Source organism: Apium graveolens, chromosome 11 (assembly GCF_009905375.1).
Source record: "Apium graveolens cultivar Ventura chromosome 11, ASM990537v1, whole genome shotgun sequence".
In the NCBI taxonomy this organism is placed as follows: domain Eukaryota; kingdom Viridiplantae; phylum Streptophyta; class Magnoliopsida; order Apiales; family Apiaceae; genus Apium; species Apium graveolens.
The window spans coordinates 86,260,207-86,281,153 of NC_133657.1; positions in this window are offsets into that span (position 1 = coordinate 86,260,207).

A 20,947-nucleotide genomic window follows, 5' to 3' on the forward strand; every position below is an offset into this window, starting at 1 on the left:
TCAAGGATTACGATTAAGAGATTCTTTATCATCCAGGGAAAGCCAAAATGGTGGCTAATGCCCTTAGTATAAAAGAGAGACTCAAGATGAAAATGTCTTTGGGAGAGTTGATAAGAAATTTTGAAAAAAAAAATGGAAATGCAAGTGAAGGTAACTGGAGCCGGTACTGAAAAGTTGTTTGAGATTGTAATGCAACCCGAATTATTGGAAAAGATCATATGGTGCAAAAAAAAATGATGAATGAAGGCAGAAAGCCAATGACTAGAGAAGATATTAATACTGAGAAAGATGATAAGGGAATAATGAGGTATTCCTACAGAATTTGGGTTCCAAACGTTCAAGGGCTTAAGGACGAGATCTTAGATGAAAGCCATAGTTCGAGGAATAAGATTTAGGGCAAACCCTGAATGTGATAGTCAGGGAGGTCGCCATCAAGAAAGAAAGAACCCATAATATAATGAAATGAAAAACAAGGATTTTAACGTATAAGATAACCCTGATTATGGGAGAAGGATGAAACATTTCATACTGAGAAAACAGAAGTCGAGCAAGATAAGGAGACCCGAGACGGTGCTCCTATACGGTAATTCATGGACCTGTCTAAAAAAGAACTTAGACTATTATCCCCAACCACCACCTGAGGAGACAGTGCGGTGGGAAATTCTTTCAGGACCTTTAAGTCGCTAAGCTCTCAGAGTTCCAAGGAACAAGCGAACCCAGTAGAGGCGAGAGCCTGGATAAAGGAAATATAGGAATCATTTGAGATTCTAAATGATGGACGAATCACAAAAGACTATTTTTGTCACTTACCCTCCTAAGAGAGAGGCCACCCGCTGGTGAAAGACCAAGAAATGCATGGAGCCAGAGGTTAGAATAAACTGATTAAAGTTCAGTCAATTGTTTTCGGGAAAGTAATTCCCAAGGTTATGGAGATAGTGTAAAAGCTTTAGAGCCAGAACAAAGGCGGACGAGTATGATGAATTATGAAGCTAAGTTGTAAAAGTTGTCAAGATTCATTCTGATGACAAGAATCCCAGAACGACGTGATGTTTGAAGTCAATGAGTAGTGGGTTCATGAAATGATTGTAATAGAAAAGAAAATAAAAAGAAACTGAAATGGAAAGGAAAATAAAGACAATAGAGTTTGAGGAATGATAAGGGAGTTGGGTATGAGGAAACCCTAAAGACTCGTAGCAATAGAAATAGAAAAATATGTATTCATCAGGATGAGGGTGATTCACCATAAATTAAAGTTGATGGTTGAAGGCATAAGAGATATATATATTTTATCCCCTGTAAGTTGGGAGGATTCGAGGAAACCTTGAGATAGTTTGAAGGATAAATAATGAGACGCGGATAGACTGAGGAGACAAGAAAGTAAGAAATTAGGAAAATTGGATGAAGGAAGTGACCTTCAAGAATGTGAAATATAAGTAACGCATGTCAATTGATACCCAAAAAGGGAGACACCAAGTATAGAAGATATCTCAACATTGAGATGACTATTGAGATAAACAACAAAAGTAAATGAGGATTTAGTAAAAAGAAGTTCACGTTGAACATGACCAATATCTTCTAGAACATCCCTGTTATCATTACTGAATCAGGCAAGAAAAGTAGATAACCGTTGTTATCTTTTGGAGGCCATATTGATTGACCTCATTTTGAATACAGATGTTATTGTGAAATTAGGCATATACTATCGAGATGGGAATGATTGAATAAGATACCCTTATCAGGGATATATGACTTGATTTATCCATGTAAGGATGCAAGTACCTTTTTAAAGGTGGAATTAAGGACATAACCTCAATAGCTTGAGATGAACCATGGGGGATGCATAAAGGATGGCATTTCACCCTTAATAGGGACATTATGAGTTTGGGTAGTATGGAACGAAGGACTTAGGTAACAACAACCTTTAAAGATCAATAGAGAAATTTTTCAGAAGTACATAGACAATGGTTCTAGTATTAGTAAATGGTATTTTGATATGCCCTGTATCTAGGGAATACAGGAGGAACGATTCAAGGATAACCTTAGAGGTTTTACAAGGATAAAAGGTAATATTCAAAGTTCTCAAGAATAGAAATTTTGATAAAGGAAATGTGACGTAATTAATGCCAAGTGGGCACGTGTTGAACCATAAGAAAGTATAGATCGACCCAATGAAGGTCGAGATTGGTGAAAACAAGTAAGACCCAAGATAAGAGACGTCTGAAGTATAAACGAGAGTCAGTTGTGACAATGTTAACCTCTAAAAGACCGAGGCAATAACTTATGGAAAAATGGTGATATATTTTTTTTACCAAAGCGTAAGGAAGAGCATTTTCACACAAGAAGTGATTGGAAATGAGGTAGAAAATTTAGTTGAAGGTCATTTAAAAGACATTGATTGTAAGGAAATTTTACTATCAGGAAAGGCCAAAGAGGTGGCCGACACTTTAAATGTAAGAGGATAATTATAGGCGCTCGTGCCAGAGGAATACAGTGATGATGGTTGAAGCCGTGAAGGTTGTATTATGGTTTGGAAGATTGACATTCCTTCTGATGATTGTGCGATACTCAACCGTGATAGTAGTTTGGTAAAGATTTAATGTATGTAATCATCGTGAGCGGTCTATCTATCTTATAAGGTCATATCTTGAGATAAGCCAGGACCATGTTACGAAAGGTCTAAATGAACCTTTGAGATTTATGTCTCCTAATAAAGACATATGATTAAGAATGGTATTAACCTGCTATCGTTGCTTTGATTGAAACTCTTCTACAATTTTATCTGCTTCATGTCATGAATGTACGTCAGGATCTGGAGTGTTCTTCATGAATCATGAACGGTGATTATGTTAACTCCTTAAAAGATTTTGATACGGCAGATATAGACTCTGTATGATTAGATATTAAGATTCCGAGGAAAGTGAATGACTACAGTAGGTCAGTGATGGACCATAGTAATGCAGCAATGATTCTGCGAGTAATGAGTTGATTACAACCGTAAGAGTTGTATTAGAATGGATGTTGAGATTGAGTACCACTAATCGGGTCGTGGTGATGTATAAGTTATCATTGATAGACTAATTAAGTCGATTATTTACCTATGAATATTTATTCCTTCTTATCGATAAAGAGTAGTATTACTATACGAAGAAGGTTGCGGTGTAGCAATGGATTCCAGTAACGATGATATCTAGAACGAAATCCCTTATTCGAGTTTCGATGTCGAGGGAGTTTAAAAAGTGAGTGTTTATGAGCTCGAGTAAGAGCATGGGTCCATGGAATGATGGACGGAATAGTAAATATTCTGGCACGTGAAATGCGATGCTATAATACCTGATGTTGATATATATACGTATATGTTTTGTTCTCCTATGACAAACCTCTATAGTTCAGAGGTAGATTCCAAGCCAGATAATTTGTGGCAGTATATTTTATATATATACAATTCTCTTCAATTCATTCTTTTCTCTCCTTTTCATTTTGTATAAGCTGAGAAGAACAACCCTTCCAGAAGGGGATGTATTGCCGAATGACTATCTATTTGCGTGATAGAAGCCTAGTAGGATACCACATGTTGTTTAATTGCTTGTCAAGTACTAAAGGCTGGCCACCTTCTGTACTAACTATGCGATATAACAAGTGTTCATGATCATAGTGATCTCTCAATAAATTCTTTTACTTCTATATGAAGGACCAAGCTTTTGAAGATAGAAGCAGCTAGAAAGGAGTAGTATCAGTGCGGTAGTATTCTGAATCTAACGCGTTCATGATACTAAGGTTGACGCGGTTATTAAAAGGTTATAGAATACTAACGAGCAAAAGTGTAACCAGTATAGTATTATGTATGGAAGATAGTAATGACTACGAACAAGAAAAGAAGGAGTATTGAGAAGCAAAAGCTATAGTGTTAGAAGCTATTATGAGAGTCTGTGTAATAGACTTGAAAGAATTTGGAATGATCATTTATCACGGATTGAGTTTTCTTACGACAATAGATCATATGTCATTATCGAGATGTCGCCTTATGAGATCCTTGAGGGAAGACAATGTCGATCTCCCTTATGTTAGGATGAAGTTGTAGAGCGCAAGATGCTCGGACCAGCAGTAGTCCAAAGGACCAAGGATATAATAGATCTAATCAGAGGACGACTGGTAGTAACCCAAGATGGACATAAGAAGTATGTTGAATTGACACGAAAGGACAAAGAATAGGAAGTAGGGGACCTAGTGCTGTTATAGGTATTCCCTTAGAAAGGATGAATGAGGTTCGGAAAGAAAGAAAAGCTAAGCCCACGAATTGTTGGCCCTTTTGAGGTATTAACACATATTGGGAAGTTAGCATATGAGCTAGCCCTACCCCCCGAAACTGTAGCAAGTTCATAATGTGTTCCATGTGTCAATACTAAGGAAGTATCATCGGGATGCCAGACACATAGTGGAGTACGAGCAGGTGGATATGCAACCAGATCTGACTTACATGGAGAAACCAGTAAAGATTATAGATAAGAAGGAACAGGTGCTTCGGAACAAAGTGATCAAGCTAGTCAGAGTGCTATGGCAGAATCATAATGTGAAGGAACCAACTTGGGAACTAGAGAGCGCAATGCTAGAAAAGTACCCCCAATTGTTTTCTATCTGATTCCGGGACGGAATCCTTTTAAGGAGGGGAGACTGTAATAACCCCAAAAATTTTGAACTTTTTGTAACCCTTATGAATAGTGATTTTGCTGATTATGCTGAATAAGAAAACTTTTCATGCCTCACTTTGTAGAGGTTTTTTTATTGTTATTCTGAGATCTTATAAGTGCTCTATATGGTATATAAGTGTATGTAAAGATCGTCAGAATCCAAATTCGAATACTTTGATTTTTCCCGAAAATCCACCAGATACCGAAAGAATTGAGTATAAGGTAACAGGATAAAAAGGATTTAAATTCAAGGATTATAAGAGGGGATCATAAAAGGAATATAATGTATTGATAAAGGTTAAGGGAACCCAAGTAATAAGATCCCGGGTATGATCCCTCAAACGATAAACGAGAACGAAAGTTAAGCGAACCGTATAACAGATCAGCGATCATTAGCCAAGTAATTATGAGTTAATCAAAGAGGTTAATGATGATGATTTCATCACACCAACAAGAATAAGACAAGTGTGGGAAGATGACATAAGTGGATGACATAAGCATGACCAAATGGGAAGGATTTGTTGGTTGATTATAAGCCACACAATTTTTACCATGGTAACAATTTAATTAAACAAACAAAAGGAAGAAACCAAGCCAAAAACAATTCATAACACAAAATGAGAAGTTGACTTTCCCATTTTAAGAAGAAAGCACTCGGCCTTCCTTCATTTTCAAGGAGAAAAAAAACAAAATCCAAGATCCAAGCATTGTTAAATCATGAGGTAATTATCCAAGGTTCCTTATACATAGATATAGCTATCCTATGAATCTAAGCTTCCATTTGCTTCACAATCTCTTCCAATAATTCATTGAAGAAGAGGGTGAATAGTGTTTTCAAGATCTTGAAATTTTGATCTTGTGTTTTTATTTAGATAAAGCTTTAGTAAGGATTTCCAAGGGTCGATTCAAGCTCCTTAGTTACTCCTACTCACCAAGGAAGGTATAATCTCATACCCTAACCATACTTTTGATTATTTAGAGCTTTTTATGCTTGGTTTAGTTCTTGAGAAGTATGATCCATGTATATTTAGAGTTGGGTTGGATTTATAATGAGTTTGGAGTTGTAAATCTTGATTATTGATTAATGAACTTAAGTATAAGCTTTTAGTTCATGATTGAGAGTAGTATAAATTGGAAATCTTGAGATTTTGGGGCTGTTGTAGTAGAGTATGGATGGAGTTTTGTTGTAGTAATGATTGTGGGTTGATTGTGGATTGATTTGGAGTGGTACAAATTTGGTAATCGCGTAAACATAGCCGTCGTAATGCCCGATTTACCTTAGACTGTTTTTGCTCTTAACTTCAGGACCCGTGAAGTCATTGTTAGATTCTGACCATTGCCATGTTTAGATAGTTCATGTTACGAGCTTCGTTTTTATATGTGGTTCTCTTGAATCCGATGTACGGTTTAGGAGAAACGACCGTTTTAAGTAACGGCGTTTCGCGAACGAACCATTACCCCTCGCCTTACTTTAAAACCTTGATTAAGGCCCTTAAATGACTAATTGGAGTATGAAACAATTATGTAAAGTGTATTAGGCAGTTGGTAGGGTACTCGCGAAAGAATTGCCTTAAAATTCTTAATGGTTAATTTATTAAAAATGGTGGAGCCGAGGGTACTCGAACGACTTATATGATTCGTTAAGCGTAGAAGTGACCATAAGCGAACATTAAGGTTCAATGGGTTAAAGTCTAGTTTCTTAAGCGACCGGGGTTTAATTCCGACTTATGTTATTTTTCATAGGTTATCGGACCCACTCTAAGCTTAAGTCTATCCGGGAACACTCAGGCAAGTTTTCTACCCGTTATACTGTTGTTGTGATGTATATATGTATATGCATTATCTTGTGATAGATGTATGATGGTTAATTAGCAAATCTTGCGATATATTGGAGCATGCTGATATGGTTTATATGCATGTCTGTTTCGTAATCTTGATATCTATCTGTTGATTCCAATGCTTATAATTGCATAATACCTATGCTAGAGATAAGCAGTAGTTGCGTATACCCTTAGTATAGGGGACCCAAAAGCGAACATTTTCTAAAACCGGGAGTCGATGTTCCCGAGTATATTATATATATTTATATATATATATAGTTTTAAAAACTATTAATTGAATAAGGTTTATTCGATAACTTTATTTTTATTAATGAATATTACTTTGAATATTCATTCGAGGATTTATGACTCGGTTTATTTTATTTAATTAATATTATCTTGAATATTCATTCGAGGACTTATGACTCTATTTATTCTATTTAATGAATATTATTTTGAATATTTATTCGAGGACTTATGACTCCGCTTATTTACTAAATAATATTCTTTATTTTATTAAAGAATAATGTTTCGATAATCAAACTTATTTTCGATTATTCAAATAAAGATCGTACTTCGTATAAGTATACCTTTGGTTATTTATTATTCATTTCAAGTATGAGTTTTAAAACTTCTACTTCAAATGATTTATATAGAGATTATCCTTATGGGAATATTATTTAAATAATAATATTCAGATATTTTCTAATATATCAGGACTGATTTATTTCATTAAATCAGCATTACTCCAAACATTCTTAAAAATGTTTTTGAGTCTTCAAAATGATTTTAAAAGTTAGAGCGGATCCCAAAACTCATTTTTATATTTAAGATCTTCCTTTCAAAGGGGATTTAAATACTCGCTCAAAACCTGAGGGATCCGACTCTGTGGTGTATTTTATATTCGCAACGAGGTTGCTGTTTTGATAAATGAATTGATTACTTACCCAACGTTCGGGAAGTAAGTTCATCTATTGAGTCGGCATAAGCAACATGGTCTCAGTGGGCGTCCATGAAAGTGTAAGTGGCTCAGTGGGAGTCCATCAAATGCGTAAGTGGCTGAGTGGCAGTCCAGCATAAGTTCCTATTGCGGCTAGGGTGATGACCAGTGGCGAATTCGTCCATCTACTAGTAGAAAAGATTACTTATTGGTATCTTTGCCTGATCAGCAAGATATCAGGTTTATGCCAAGGTTTTCTCGTTTCCAAATTCATTGGATATTGCAACTCTGTTTATAATTTTCATAACAGAGGTTTTCAAGGAGTGTATGAAATGTATATATATAAGTGTGTATATATATCGGGACTTAATGAAGTATTTTGTAACTTCATTATTTATAATGAAATTTCAAAGATTGAATCTATCCAAGTCTTTTCTTGTAGTCTCATCTATGTGATGAACTTTTGAAAATGATTATACCTTGAACGGTGGTAGTTCAAGTAGTATTCGGAAAGATATAAGTATATTGGAGTATCTTGTAACTTCATCTTTCCAACTTATATCTGGTTAACGATTATCTTATGCATGATAAAGATTTTCACAAAAACGTTGAGATAAGGTTAGATATATGAGATCACCTTGCAACGATATTTTTATACAGTTATAAACTGGAACTCTGTGTTTATTATGCATGGAAGTGGACTTCGAAGATTTTGAAAATTATATGTACATATATACTGAATATTTTGTGACTTGGTCGCGTTAAGATGTCAAACTTGGTTCATTTCTTCTTGACCAAGACTTTCATGAGTATTATGAGAATGCTCATATATTGTAAATTATTATACGTATTATTTTGGTGGGATTGTTGTTCACCCTTGCTTTCTTCTTTCATCACACAACAACAAATAGAAAAGATGAACATAACCAAGCTTCCAATTTGCAAGCGGTTAGGAAATGTTTCGCAGTTTTCTGGAAGCGTTGATGTCGTCGTAGCTGAGGTAGGAATTACCAATATGCTAGGCTTTCAACTTTGATGTGTGACGGCCTCAACCCCGGGGTCAGGAGTTGACGTCATCAACAACAACCAAAAGATAAACAATTCAATAATAGGATATAACTACGACCCCTTTACCAAGATCTTTTCCAGGTTTAAGTATGACTTAGGTTACTCAACTAACACAACTCAAACTTACAACAATTATCTCGACGCAGCTAACATAACACAGCAACTCAACAGACCACCCTTGGTCTAGCACAACCATCTTAGAGGAGTCTGACACGAAGGGAACTGGAACTCTTCCCGACTATCACCAAATAATCTCCTAGGCATCTGCAATACATACAAAATATTCTGCAAGGGTGAGCAATTTCTTGCTCAGCAGCACCACTATATGAATAACAAGTAAAACAATTTAAAGTAAAGCATTTATAGGAACAGAATTCACAACTTGCTTAGAAAAAAAGTAAACATTTATAAACTGGATACCAAAACTAGCATGCTCTGTAAAATAATAACATCAGTAGTGTGCTGTGTACAAATACCAGAGTTTAATCCTAGCGTGCCGTTTTCATTTCCAAATCCACTGTATAATTCACTTGTTCAGTTACGAGAATCACAAAGCCAAATTAGATACTTACGGATATGTGAAGACAGCTGATCAGGCTATCTACACTGGATGGCTCTCACTGCCATCCTATATACCTGTTCCGGAACTCAGAGACTAGCTAGGTCTCTGACCTGCTGGACTAATTGGTAATATAGTGCGCGCAACCGAATTAGCCTCTTACGCCACCTCAATAGGCCTACTCTTGCCCCAATGTATCCCATATCTGACCTTTTTATCTAGTTTTCAAAACACTTATACCTATCTCATTTTTAAAATCACTTATTTAACCAGCACACATATAAAATCCAGTTCGCATTTCATTTCATTCGAGATAGGTAACTTTCGAAGTTACTTCTCCCCAAAACCATTTGAAAACAGTAATTTATAACTACAGGGGATACGTAACTTAAAATGTTTCTGTTCCATTACGAGAATAAAACATTTAGCTATTTATATGCACTGAACCATAAAAGAATGGTCAGGGGTACTTGCCTTGCAGAGCGTTACGACTATCACTGACTGTTTCTGATAAACTTGAACGTTCGGGCTCTCATGGAAAAATGACTGTCTCACTAGAACACACCCCTGCTTCGCAGCAATCTATCTCAAGATAGTATCCAAGACTCTCAGGGTTCTTCGCTTGGAAACCTCGAGGCACTTGTCCACTGATCACTAGATTATCTTAGTTCGATATCAATTCTTGAGTTCTTTGACTAGAACCTACAGAGCCGAAATACTCTACGTTAGACGTCTAGGTATGCTTGACATATCCTCGACACCAATTCTACCCAACGATATTCAAACCCGACTCGTAATTATATACATTATTATAATACAATAACACATCCAACAGTCAGGGTTCACGTTCTCGAGAAATCGGTTTGGTGTTTGTTTGCAGAAAATACGTATACTCGTAATTTTACGAAATCAGGGTCATCGATTTGGCAAAATAGTTCATCACATCGTACAATCAAGTTTCGTAATAAACACACACATATATATATATATATATAGTTACTCGACGTCCCGATAATCACCGGATACTCTCCCATATTTCCATAGTTCGATTTCCCGGAAATCGGGCAGCGTCTCCTTTGTTTACCGGACTACCCGTCGACCAACTCGACGTCAAATCAACAACAAACATCCCACAATTAATCAAGATTCAATTCCCAACCTCCGATTCAATTCAATCATAACGATTATAGTTCCACGCATTTCCAAATTTCAATATAATTACAATTATTAATTATTATTCATATTTATTTATTTGCAAATATTAGGACTCAGATAAACATCATCATCGTCCACCGTCCGCTCGTCGAAATTCATCGCGGACGGCGGTAAAATTCGCAGGTGCCCGAAATAAAATTTTGGGTTTCCAACACGTATTCTACCGATTAAATCCATATTTATTCCCACACGATAAATTTTATTTCACGAATCATAATCAAATATTCCTGCGGAAATAATAATAATAAGAATTTCGATCAGCAATAACTGAATCAAAATTTTTCAATCAATACAACAAAGAACACTGCCCACTTGTGCCTCACGCGCATATAACAGAAAAAGAGCACAACTACCGCCGGGAAGCCAGAAAATCCGGCAACAATAGCGGCAACATGGCACCAGAAGCAACAGGGGGTCTAACACACACCCGAAACCACACACACACACAATCATAATCACATACACATATAAATACAGAAACGAGTCTCACGCGCCACCACAGCCGCCTCGCCGAAAAGTGAGGGACGACGGCGATCGGAAAGCAAGAAACAGGCGGTCCAGACTTACCAAAATAAACGGGATGATCCGAGGAACTAAAAGGAACAAAAGAATAGAGATATGAGAGGAGAGATTTCTGAGAGTTTAAGAGAAGAGACAATCGAATTAGAGAGAAACAGGGAGGACCGAAATGCACACACAGAAGTTGTGTGTGTGTGTACATATGTGTTTTGTTTTTTTTTCTCACAAAACTTCAGCCAGTGACCAGTATCAAAGGCAAGGGACACGTTGCAGTACATGTACCAAGAATTAGACACATGTTCTTTGTTAGATATATTTGATAATGTCATGGCTAATATGTTTTATGTTTAGATTTCAGATCTTATTTGAACAGAACAAATCAGTACTTAACTGATCAATACTTATACTGGAAGTCAGAACTTAAGGGATATCAGTACTTATGTTATCAGGAGATAGATATCAGAACTTAAGTGCTGAAGGACGATCAGATAAGGACAGTAGCTGATTAAAGTTAAGAAGATCAAGATAAACATAAGAAGAGATATGCATGAAGAAGGAATTCCGTGAAGAATGGAATACTTGGAATAGAAGATATCTGATTGATATATTTTAGGAAGCAGAATTATATTCCATATCAATTAGCGAATATCTTGTAACTGTGTAGTATATAAACACAGACATAGGGTTTACACTATAAGTGTTATCATTATCGAGAATATTATTTAATATAACCCTAGCAGCTCTCGTGATATTTTGTTCATCACTGAGAGATAACAGTTCCAGATTGTAACAGAGTTTATTGTTTAAATAAAGTTTGTTTTCTGTTACATAAGTTCTTGAAGTTTGATTTGATTGTAATAAACACTGTATTCACCCCCTCTACAGTGAAAGTGTGACCTAACAAGTGGTATCAGAGCTATCTGTTAACACACATACAGTTAAAGATCCAAACACAATCATGTCTGACACAGAAACTCCAACTAAGCCTACCAAAACTGAGGAATCATCAAAGACATCAACTCAGAGTCGATATGAGACTATCAGAGTTCCCATATTGAGACCATCTGAATATCCCATATGGAAGGTAAGGATGACCATGTTTCTGGAAGCAACAGATCCAGAATACCTTGATAGAATCAAGGAAGGGCCTCACAAACCTACCAAGCTCGCTGTTGTAGTTGCAGGTGAAGCAGCAATGACCGTACCAAAGGAAAATAATGATTACACTACTGAAGATATAGCATCTATTGCTAAGGATGCAAAGGTACGTCACTTATTGCATAGTGCCATTGATAATGTAATGTCAAACAGGGTAATCAACTGCAAGACTGCTAAGGAGATATGGGATGCACTGGAGACAAGGTGTCAAGGAACTGAAACAGTTAAGAAGAACAGGAAGACAATACTCACTCAAGAGTATGAACACTTTGACTCTAGGACTAATGAGTCATTGACTGATGTATATGATAGATTTGTCAAACTCTTGAATGACTTGTCATTAGTAAATAAGGAGTATGATCTTGAAGATACAAACCTCAAATTCCTGTTAGCTCTTCCTGAATGTTGGGATTTGAAGGCAACAACAATAAGAGACAACTACAATCTTGATGAAACAACTCTTGATGAAATCTATGGAATGCTCAAGACTCATGAACTTGAGATGGAACAAAGAAGCAAGAGGAAAGGAGGAAAGTCAAGGACAGTTGCTCTCAAGGTTGAAGAGGAATCCCCCAAACCACCTTCCTCAAAGAAAGATAAGGGTAAAGCTCTTATCATAAAATCTGATACTGAGTCATCAAGTTCTGAGAGTGATGATGACTCAGATTCTGAAAGCTTGCCTGAAACTGATGCTGATGAGGAGATGATGAAGCTGTGTGCTCTTATGGTGAAAGGAATCACAAAGATTGCATACAGGAAGTTCAGGAAGGGAAAGAAGTTTTCCAGGAAAGGCATAAGTTCTGATAAGAAGAATTTCAGAAGATCTGAAGGAAGAGGAGGAAAGTCTGACAGAGGAGATTACGCTAATGTTAAATGTTATAATTGTGGTGAGAAAGGCCACATATCTCCTGATTGCAAGAAGACCAAGAATGACAAAGGCAAAGCTCTTGTCACAAAGCAGAAAAGCTGGACAGACACCTCAGACTCTGAAAGTGAGGAGAACTATGCATTGATGGCAAATGCTGATAAATCAAGTTCTGAGAGCAGTTCTGAAGCTGCTGAAACAAAGGGCAACAGGAAAAATATTTTAGTTCTGGACAGTGGATGTTCAGGACATATGACTGGAAATAAGGCCCTGCTATCAGACTTTGTGGAGAAAGCTGGCCCAAGTGTTTCTTATGGAGATGGCAACATTGGAAAAACTTTGGGATATGGCAATATCAATCTTGGGAATGTCATTATTAAAGATGTAGCTCTGGTCTCAGGACTTAAACACAACTTACTGAGTATAAGTCAAATCTGTGACAGAGGTTATCATGTTGATTTCTTTGCAGAACATTGTGAAATAGTTAGTAAATCTAAAGGAAAAATTGTTCTGAAGGGATTCAGGCGTGGTAACATTTATGAAGCTAAGCTTTCAACAAGTTCTGATGGTTCTGCAATCTGTTTAGTGAGTAGAGCCTCAACTGAAGAAAGCTGGAATTGGCACAAGAAACTCTCTCATTTAAACTTCAACAAGATAAATGAACTGATCAAGAAAGATCTTGTGAGAGGACTGCCAAAATCAGTGTTTGTTCCTGATGGTCTTTGTGACTCATGTCAGAAGGCTAAACAAAGAAAATCTTCGTTCAAGAGCAAGACTGAATCATCAATTCTTGAGCCTTATTATCTACTTCATGTTGATCTATTTGGTCCAGTGAATGTCATGTATATTACAAAGAAGAAATATGCGTTGGTCATAGTAGATGAGTTCACCAGATACACATGGGTGTATTTCTTGCACACAAAAAGTGAAACTGCATCTATCCTGATTGATCATGTCAAACATCTGGATAAATTGATCAAAGATTCTGTGAAAATTTTGAGGAGTGATAATGGCACTGAATTCAAGAATTTGATAATGGAAGAGTTCTAGCAGATACTACTCCTGGAACTCCACAGCAAAATGGAGTTGTTGAAAGGAAGAATAGAACTCTAATTGAAGCTGCACGAACAATGCTTGAAGAAGCAAAGCTTCCAACCTATTTCTGGGCTAAAGCTGTGCAGACTGCTTGTTTTACTCAAAATGCAACACTCATTAACAAGCATGGAAAAACACCATATGAGATGGTGAAGAACAAAAAGCCAAATCTCAAATACTTTCATGTATTTGGATGTAAGTGTTTTGTTCTCAAGACTCATCCTGAACAGCTATCCAAGTTTGATCTAAAAGCTGATGAGGGAATCTTTGTAGGATATCCACTTTCTACAAAAGCCTTCAGAGTCTATAATTTGAGAACAAAAGTGGTCATGGAATCTATCAATGTCTCTTTTGATGACAAGAAGATCACTGGACTTGAAGATTGCATTGATCATGATAAGCTGAGATTTGAAAATGAAGATTCATATTCTGATATCTCAAGTCCTGACAGTCTAAGTCCTGATACTGTAAATTCTGATGGATTAAACTCTGATGTTATTGAAACTGTGGTGACTACGTCAAAGGAAGATGCACCAATGCAGGGGGAGCATACTCAAGATATTATCACATCTCAAGAAGCATCAGAACATACATCTGGCTCTTCAAATTCTGATTCGTCAAGTTCTGATAAGCCAAGTACTGACAGTACTGAAAATCTAAATACTGAAGGATCCAACTCAGAGAGCATAGTTTCAGGGGGAGCATCAGAAAATGAAACCGAAGACAGCATGAATCATGGGGGAGCATCCAGTTCTAGAGAAAATCTTCCATCTGCAAGGAAGTGGACAAAATCACATACACCTGATTTAATAATTGGAAATCCTGAGGCAGGTGTCAGAACTAGAACAGGTACTTCGAATGAATGTCTTTACAATTCTTTTCTCTCTCAGTCTGAGCCAAAGAAAGTGGAAGAAGCTCTTCAAGATGCTGATTGGGTGCAAGCAATGCAGGAAGAGTTGAATGAATTTGAAAGAAACAAAGTCTGGACCTTAGTGCCAAGACCCAAGAATAGATCGGTTGTTGGTACAAAGTGGGTATTCAGAAACAAAACTGACAGTGATGGCATAATTGTAAGGAACAAGGCAAGGCTGGTTGCAAAAGGATATTCTCAACAGGAGGGAATTGACTATGATGAAACATTTGCTCCAGTTGCTAGGTTAGAAGCCATAAGGATATTCATGGCTTATGCTGCTCACAAAAAGTTTACTGTCTTTCAAATGGATGTGAAAAGTGCTTTTCTCAATGGAGAATTGGAAGAGGAAGTATATGTTGAACAACCTCCAGGCTTTGTAGATTCCAAACATCCAGATTATGTCTACAGGCTTGATAAAGCACTTTATGGACTTAAGCAAGCTCCTAGAGCATGGTATGAGACTTTAGCTCAGTTTCTTCTGGAAAGTGGATTCAACAGAGGAACTATTGACAAAACATTGTTCTATCTCAACCATGGCAAGGACTTACTTTTGATCCAGATTTATGTTGATGATATTATTTTTGGGTCTCCAAATGACAAACTTTGCAAAAAGTTTGCCAACCTAATGCAGTCAAGATATCAGATGAGTATGATGGGAGAACTTAGTTATTTTCTGGGCCTTCAAGTCAAGCAGAGTGAAAAAGGAACTTTTATTTGTCAATCTAAGTACACCAGAAACTTGCTGAAAAAATTTGGAATGCAAGACTGTTCAAGTGCATCCACTCCCATGGCCACTGCAACAAAACTGGATAAGGATACTGGTAATTCAGTAGATATTACTGATTACAGAGGTATGATTGGCTCACTTCTCTATCTAACTGCTAGTAGACCAGATATCATGTTTGCTACCTGTCTTTGTGCAAGATTTCAAGTAGATCCAAGAGAACCTCACTTAACAGCTGTAAAAAGAATCTTTAAGTATCTTAAAGGAACAGCTGATCTAGGATTATGGTATCCTAGAGAATCAGATTTTAAATTAATAGGTTACTCAGATGCAGATTTTGCAGGTTGCAAAATTGACAGGAAAAGCACAAGTGGTAGCTGCCAATTTCTTGGAGGCAGGTTGGTTTCTTGGTATAGCAAGAAACAAAAGTCAATTTCCACATCAACTGCAGAAGCAGAGTATATTGCTGCAGGAAGCTGCTGTGCACAGATTCTCTGGATGAAGAATCAGTTACTAGATTATGGGTTAACGTATTTCAAAATCCCTATTTACTGTGATAATCAAAGTGCTATTGCTATGACAGGTAATCCAGTTCAACACTCTATGACAAAGCACATCTGCATCAGGTACCATTTCATCAGGGAACATGTGGATGAAGGTACAGTGGAATTGCATTTTGTTCCCACAGATCAACAAGTAGCAGATATCTTCACAAAACCACTGTGTGAAGCTACCTTTTCAAAATTGGTAAATGAACTTGGAATGATTTCAGGTTCTTTCTCTAAATCTGCTTAAACTTGTTCTATGTTATCAGACTTTATGATCAGTATTTACAGAATTAATCTCTTTGTATATTCTGTGCATTAATTGATAAATGTCTTTAAGTACTGACTGTTGTCTGATATATGTTTCTAAACTCTGATAAGTGATATGTCTGTTTCAGTAATTATTCAATCCTATGAGGATAACTGTGCTAGATACTGACCTACTAGTCTTCAATAAACAAATGATCCCATGAAAGAAGTAATTATTTCTGTGGAAATCTTATGACACAAGCAAATTCTGATAACTGAGCTTAGTTAAGTTTACTTTGTATATCTTATTACTAAGTCACAAATTAGAATAATGCTACTCATCTGTTTAAGTTCTGATTCTGGTAAAACTGCTGAATGTACTAAGTGCTGATAAACCTCACTTATCAAAAGAAGAAGAACAATAATCAAAGAATAATATCAGGTACTCCTTTGAGATCTAGAGTAAAAATGTGAAAGGGACGACCCAAGTGCATTACTGGTATTAAGTAAATATGCATTAGAAAAGCAAAATATTTTCTTGGTGACTTTTCACACTCTATGATTACTGGAGAAATACTCTGATAATAGCATAAATTCTGATAAACAGTCGTGACTCACTTACACTGAGAAGCCTCTGTAAAATAGAATTTTAAAAGATGCATAAAATTAGCACAAAAACAGTAGAGGTGAACTCATGCATGAACTCATTTATCAGTAGGTTTCAGGATAATGACAGCTCTTTAGCAAAATTTTAATTATGACTTATTTCTAAGATGTACTGAAGTAGATCAGACTTTACTCTTTGTCTGTTATTTAGCTTAATGCACACACACATCACTCCATATGAATGATGAAATTTCTGTGGTGGTCTATGTTATTTTAGATAAACAGTCATTGTGTCACTTCTGCACAAATTCTGAGGACAAGTTCTAGTTACACGTTCTGATGATTAAGTTCTGACGTTCATAACTAAGAACTTGTATGAGTATTTACTAAGATAGATATTCCTTGTTCGAGTTAAGACATTATGTTCTGATGACTGTTAAGTTCTGGTATAGGTCTAAGTTCTGATTTTTCAGTCTAACCCTTTACTTGACTTATCTGTGAGTAAAATTTCTGAGGATCAGATTCCCTCTTCAGAACCTATGATAAATGAAGCTGAGAAGGCAACTTCTCAGAAGGATTCTGCAATTGGGGGTTCTAGGCTTCTCAAGAGGCTTAGACGTATGACAGTTCCTGCAACTCCCAAGGAATCCAAATCAACAAGGAAGTACAAGAAACAGAGGGCACAGAGGCCAGTTTCAGATGATGAGGAGGAAGCAGCTAAGGAAGGGGATCAGGAATCTCTGATCTCACAAGACAAGGAATTTGCTCCAGTCACTTCTTCTCCATCAACTCCATCTCAGGAACCTGTATCTGACAAGGCTAATTCACCTTCTATATCTCTTGTTGATCCAGGCACAAGTGCTGAAATTGATATTCAGAACTTGGTTGTGCCTGAAATACTTCTCTTAGAAGCTCCAACAGCAAATAATCCTTCCACAACACCTGTTACTGATGCTGTTCAAACTCCTGAGTTATCACTAACACCTTCTCTGCATCAAGATGATGATCAGATTTTAGGTGAGCATCAGGATATGGCTGTTGATCAGAACTTAGTATCAGATCAGCAATTAGAGGATGTTGAAGCCTCCATTGCTACTCATACAGTTGTCTTATCAGAAGATACTGATTCTTTAAGTTCTGATGCTGCAAATGTTGGAGATACTGGTGAAGCTGCTACAACTGTAGATGCTGATGAAGCAGGTCCTTCAGGACATACTCCTCCACTGACTCTTCTTAAGTCTGAACTGCTAAAGGAGTTTGTTATCAGGGATGCACCAGTACCTTGGAGTGAAACTCCTGCAGGTCAGGAGTGGACTAAGGAATGGAACTCAGTTTCATGTGTTCCAAATGCTTTACATCTTGCTGAGCACTTGACTAAAGCTGATGAAATGTTACATTCTGATGATTTTAAAATCCAGCTTAGAGTCACTGCATTGAGTACTAAACATCTACAAGGTCTTCATTCCAACACTCATGCAGAGCTACACAAGATTCAGGAGAACTTTATTAAACAGGAACAAGTTTGGAAACTTGATAAGAAAAAGTTCTTCCAACCTACCATTGACAGGGTTGCTTATATTGAGAAAACTCAAGAGAAGCAACAAGCTCAGATTGATCAAATTCTGACAAATCAAGCTTCTCAGCAATCGCAACTTACTGAAATCCAGACCTCAGTGGAACTACTTATCTCTCTTTTATTACCTGCTGATGCCAAAAAGGGGGAGAAGGTAATTAAGTCCAAATGCAAAACCAACAAGTCACTGCAAGGAAAGGATGATGGAAAAGATGACCAAGGAAACTCTGGAATGGGTAGTGGTCATAGTCAAGGTAGAAGGTTTACATCAAGACAAGCTAGTCACAGAACAAGTTCTGATACTGGGAAAAGAATAAGTTCTGCTGCTGGTAAAAGGATAAGTTCTGATGAACTTCTAGATCTTGATGAGGAAATGTCAAGACAGTTATTTCTTCAAGAAAATCCAGGGATGGACTTGGAAAGTTTAAAGGAAGAAGAAGCCAGACTTAAATCAGAGAAAGTCACATCTAAATCTGAAGCTTCTGGTAAAAAGTTACTTCCAAAACCTAAAGGCATTGTGATCAAAGAAAGGATACATACTGAAGAAACTTTGGCTAGATCACAACCACAGATAGATCCAAGATCCAAGGGTAAAGAAAAGGTTGGTGAACCTATCAAGCCTTATGTACCTCCTGATGAAGAAGAAATTACTGATGGAAAAGATAATCTTGCTCTGACTTCAAGAAAAGTTCTTAAAACAACCTCTGACATGGCTCAAGTTGTTCAGAGTCAAGAAATTGTAAGTTCTGATATTCAAAAGAAGCAAGTAACCTCTGACAGTGCTCAAGTTAACTTGATATCAGAAAATAAATCTAAAACACTCCTACCAGGATTCACTAAAGCAAAACAGACTCAATCTTTGAAGGCTACTTCAAGTGGTTTTGAAGCAAGAGTAGTTACTGGAAAGGAAGCTAGAGATAAAACTGGATTGGGAAGTGCTGATGAAAGAAGAGTACACAACACTACCGATGATCCAACTTCCTTGAGTGAACCAGGTATTGGAGCAACTCCTGAGAGATTGAATCAACTAGAATCTGTACAGATGGTTTACCATACCTACTTGAAAGAATACATCATGTTGTATTTCATGACAGATGGTAGGGTTTATCATATAAGACAAAATGCCATTCCATTGAAGTATTTTGAAGAATTGGAGCATGTATTATTCTTACTTCAAGTGGATGACAGAATAACAGAGACTGCTGCAAACTACTTAAAGGAACAGATTCAGAGACAGAAAAGACTTTATTCTGTTAAGTCTGACAGCAGATATGTTCCAAAGTACAGAAATCACAATGGTGATATTGTTGATATGAAGCCTAATACTGCACAGATCAGAACATATCTTGGTATTAAGGGGCTTGAATTCAATCTAGAGTCTAACAAAGCTTATGTCATAAGACTAGATCGGGAGTTGAGAAAAGCAAAGATTAATGATCTCAGAGCTGCAATATTTCAAACTGGTGAAGATACTGCAGAGCTTAAAGATGTCAAACGGAGATTGATTGATGAACTCAGATATGCTGAGAAATGTTTGTTGAAGAATTATCTCAGAACAACTCCTGACATCAGAGAGATCAGAAAATGATGAAGCCAAGTCGAAGATCTACAACTGCTTAAATTCTGATATTTATACAGATTGAAGTTGTTATCAGAAGTTGAATTGGTAAAAACTTTAAGGACTGTAAGTTGTAGTTATCTTGTCTATTTCTCATGCATTTGTACTTAATTTTTTTGACATCATCAAATATCTGTTAAACTTGTATATTTTGTTAATTTACAAGTTGGGGGAGATTGTTAGATATATTTGATAATGTCATGGCTAATATGTTTTATGTTTAGATTTCAGATCTTATTTGAACAGAACAAATCAGTACTTAACTGATCAGTACTTATACTGGAAGTCAGAACTTAAGGGATATCAGTACTTATGTTATCAGGAGATAGATATCAGAACTTAAGTGCTGAAGGACGATCAGATAAGGACAGTAGCTGATTAAAGTTAAGAAGATCAAGATAAACATAAGAAGAGATATGCATGAAGAAGGAATTCCGTGAAGAATGGAATACTTGGAATAGAAGATATCTGATTGATATATTTTAGGAAGCAGAATTATATTCCATATCAATTAGCGAATATCTTGTAACTGTGTAGTATATAAACACAGACATAGGGTTTACACTATAAGTGTTATCATTATCGAGAATATTATTTAATATAACCCTAGCAGCTCTCGTGATATTTTGTTCATCACTGAGAGATAACAGTTCCAGATTGTAACAGAGTTTATTGTTTAAATAAAGTTTGTTTTCTGTTACATAAGTTCTTGAAGTTTGATTTGATTGTAATAAACACTGTATTCACCCCCTCTACAGTGAAAGTGTGACCTAACATTCTTATTATCGAATACCG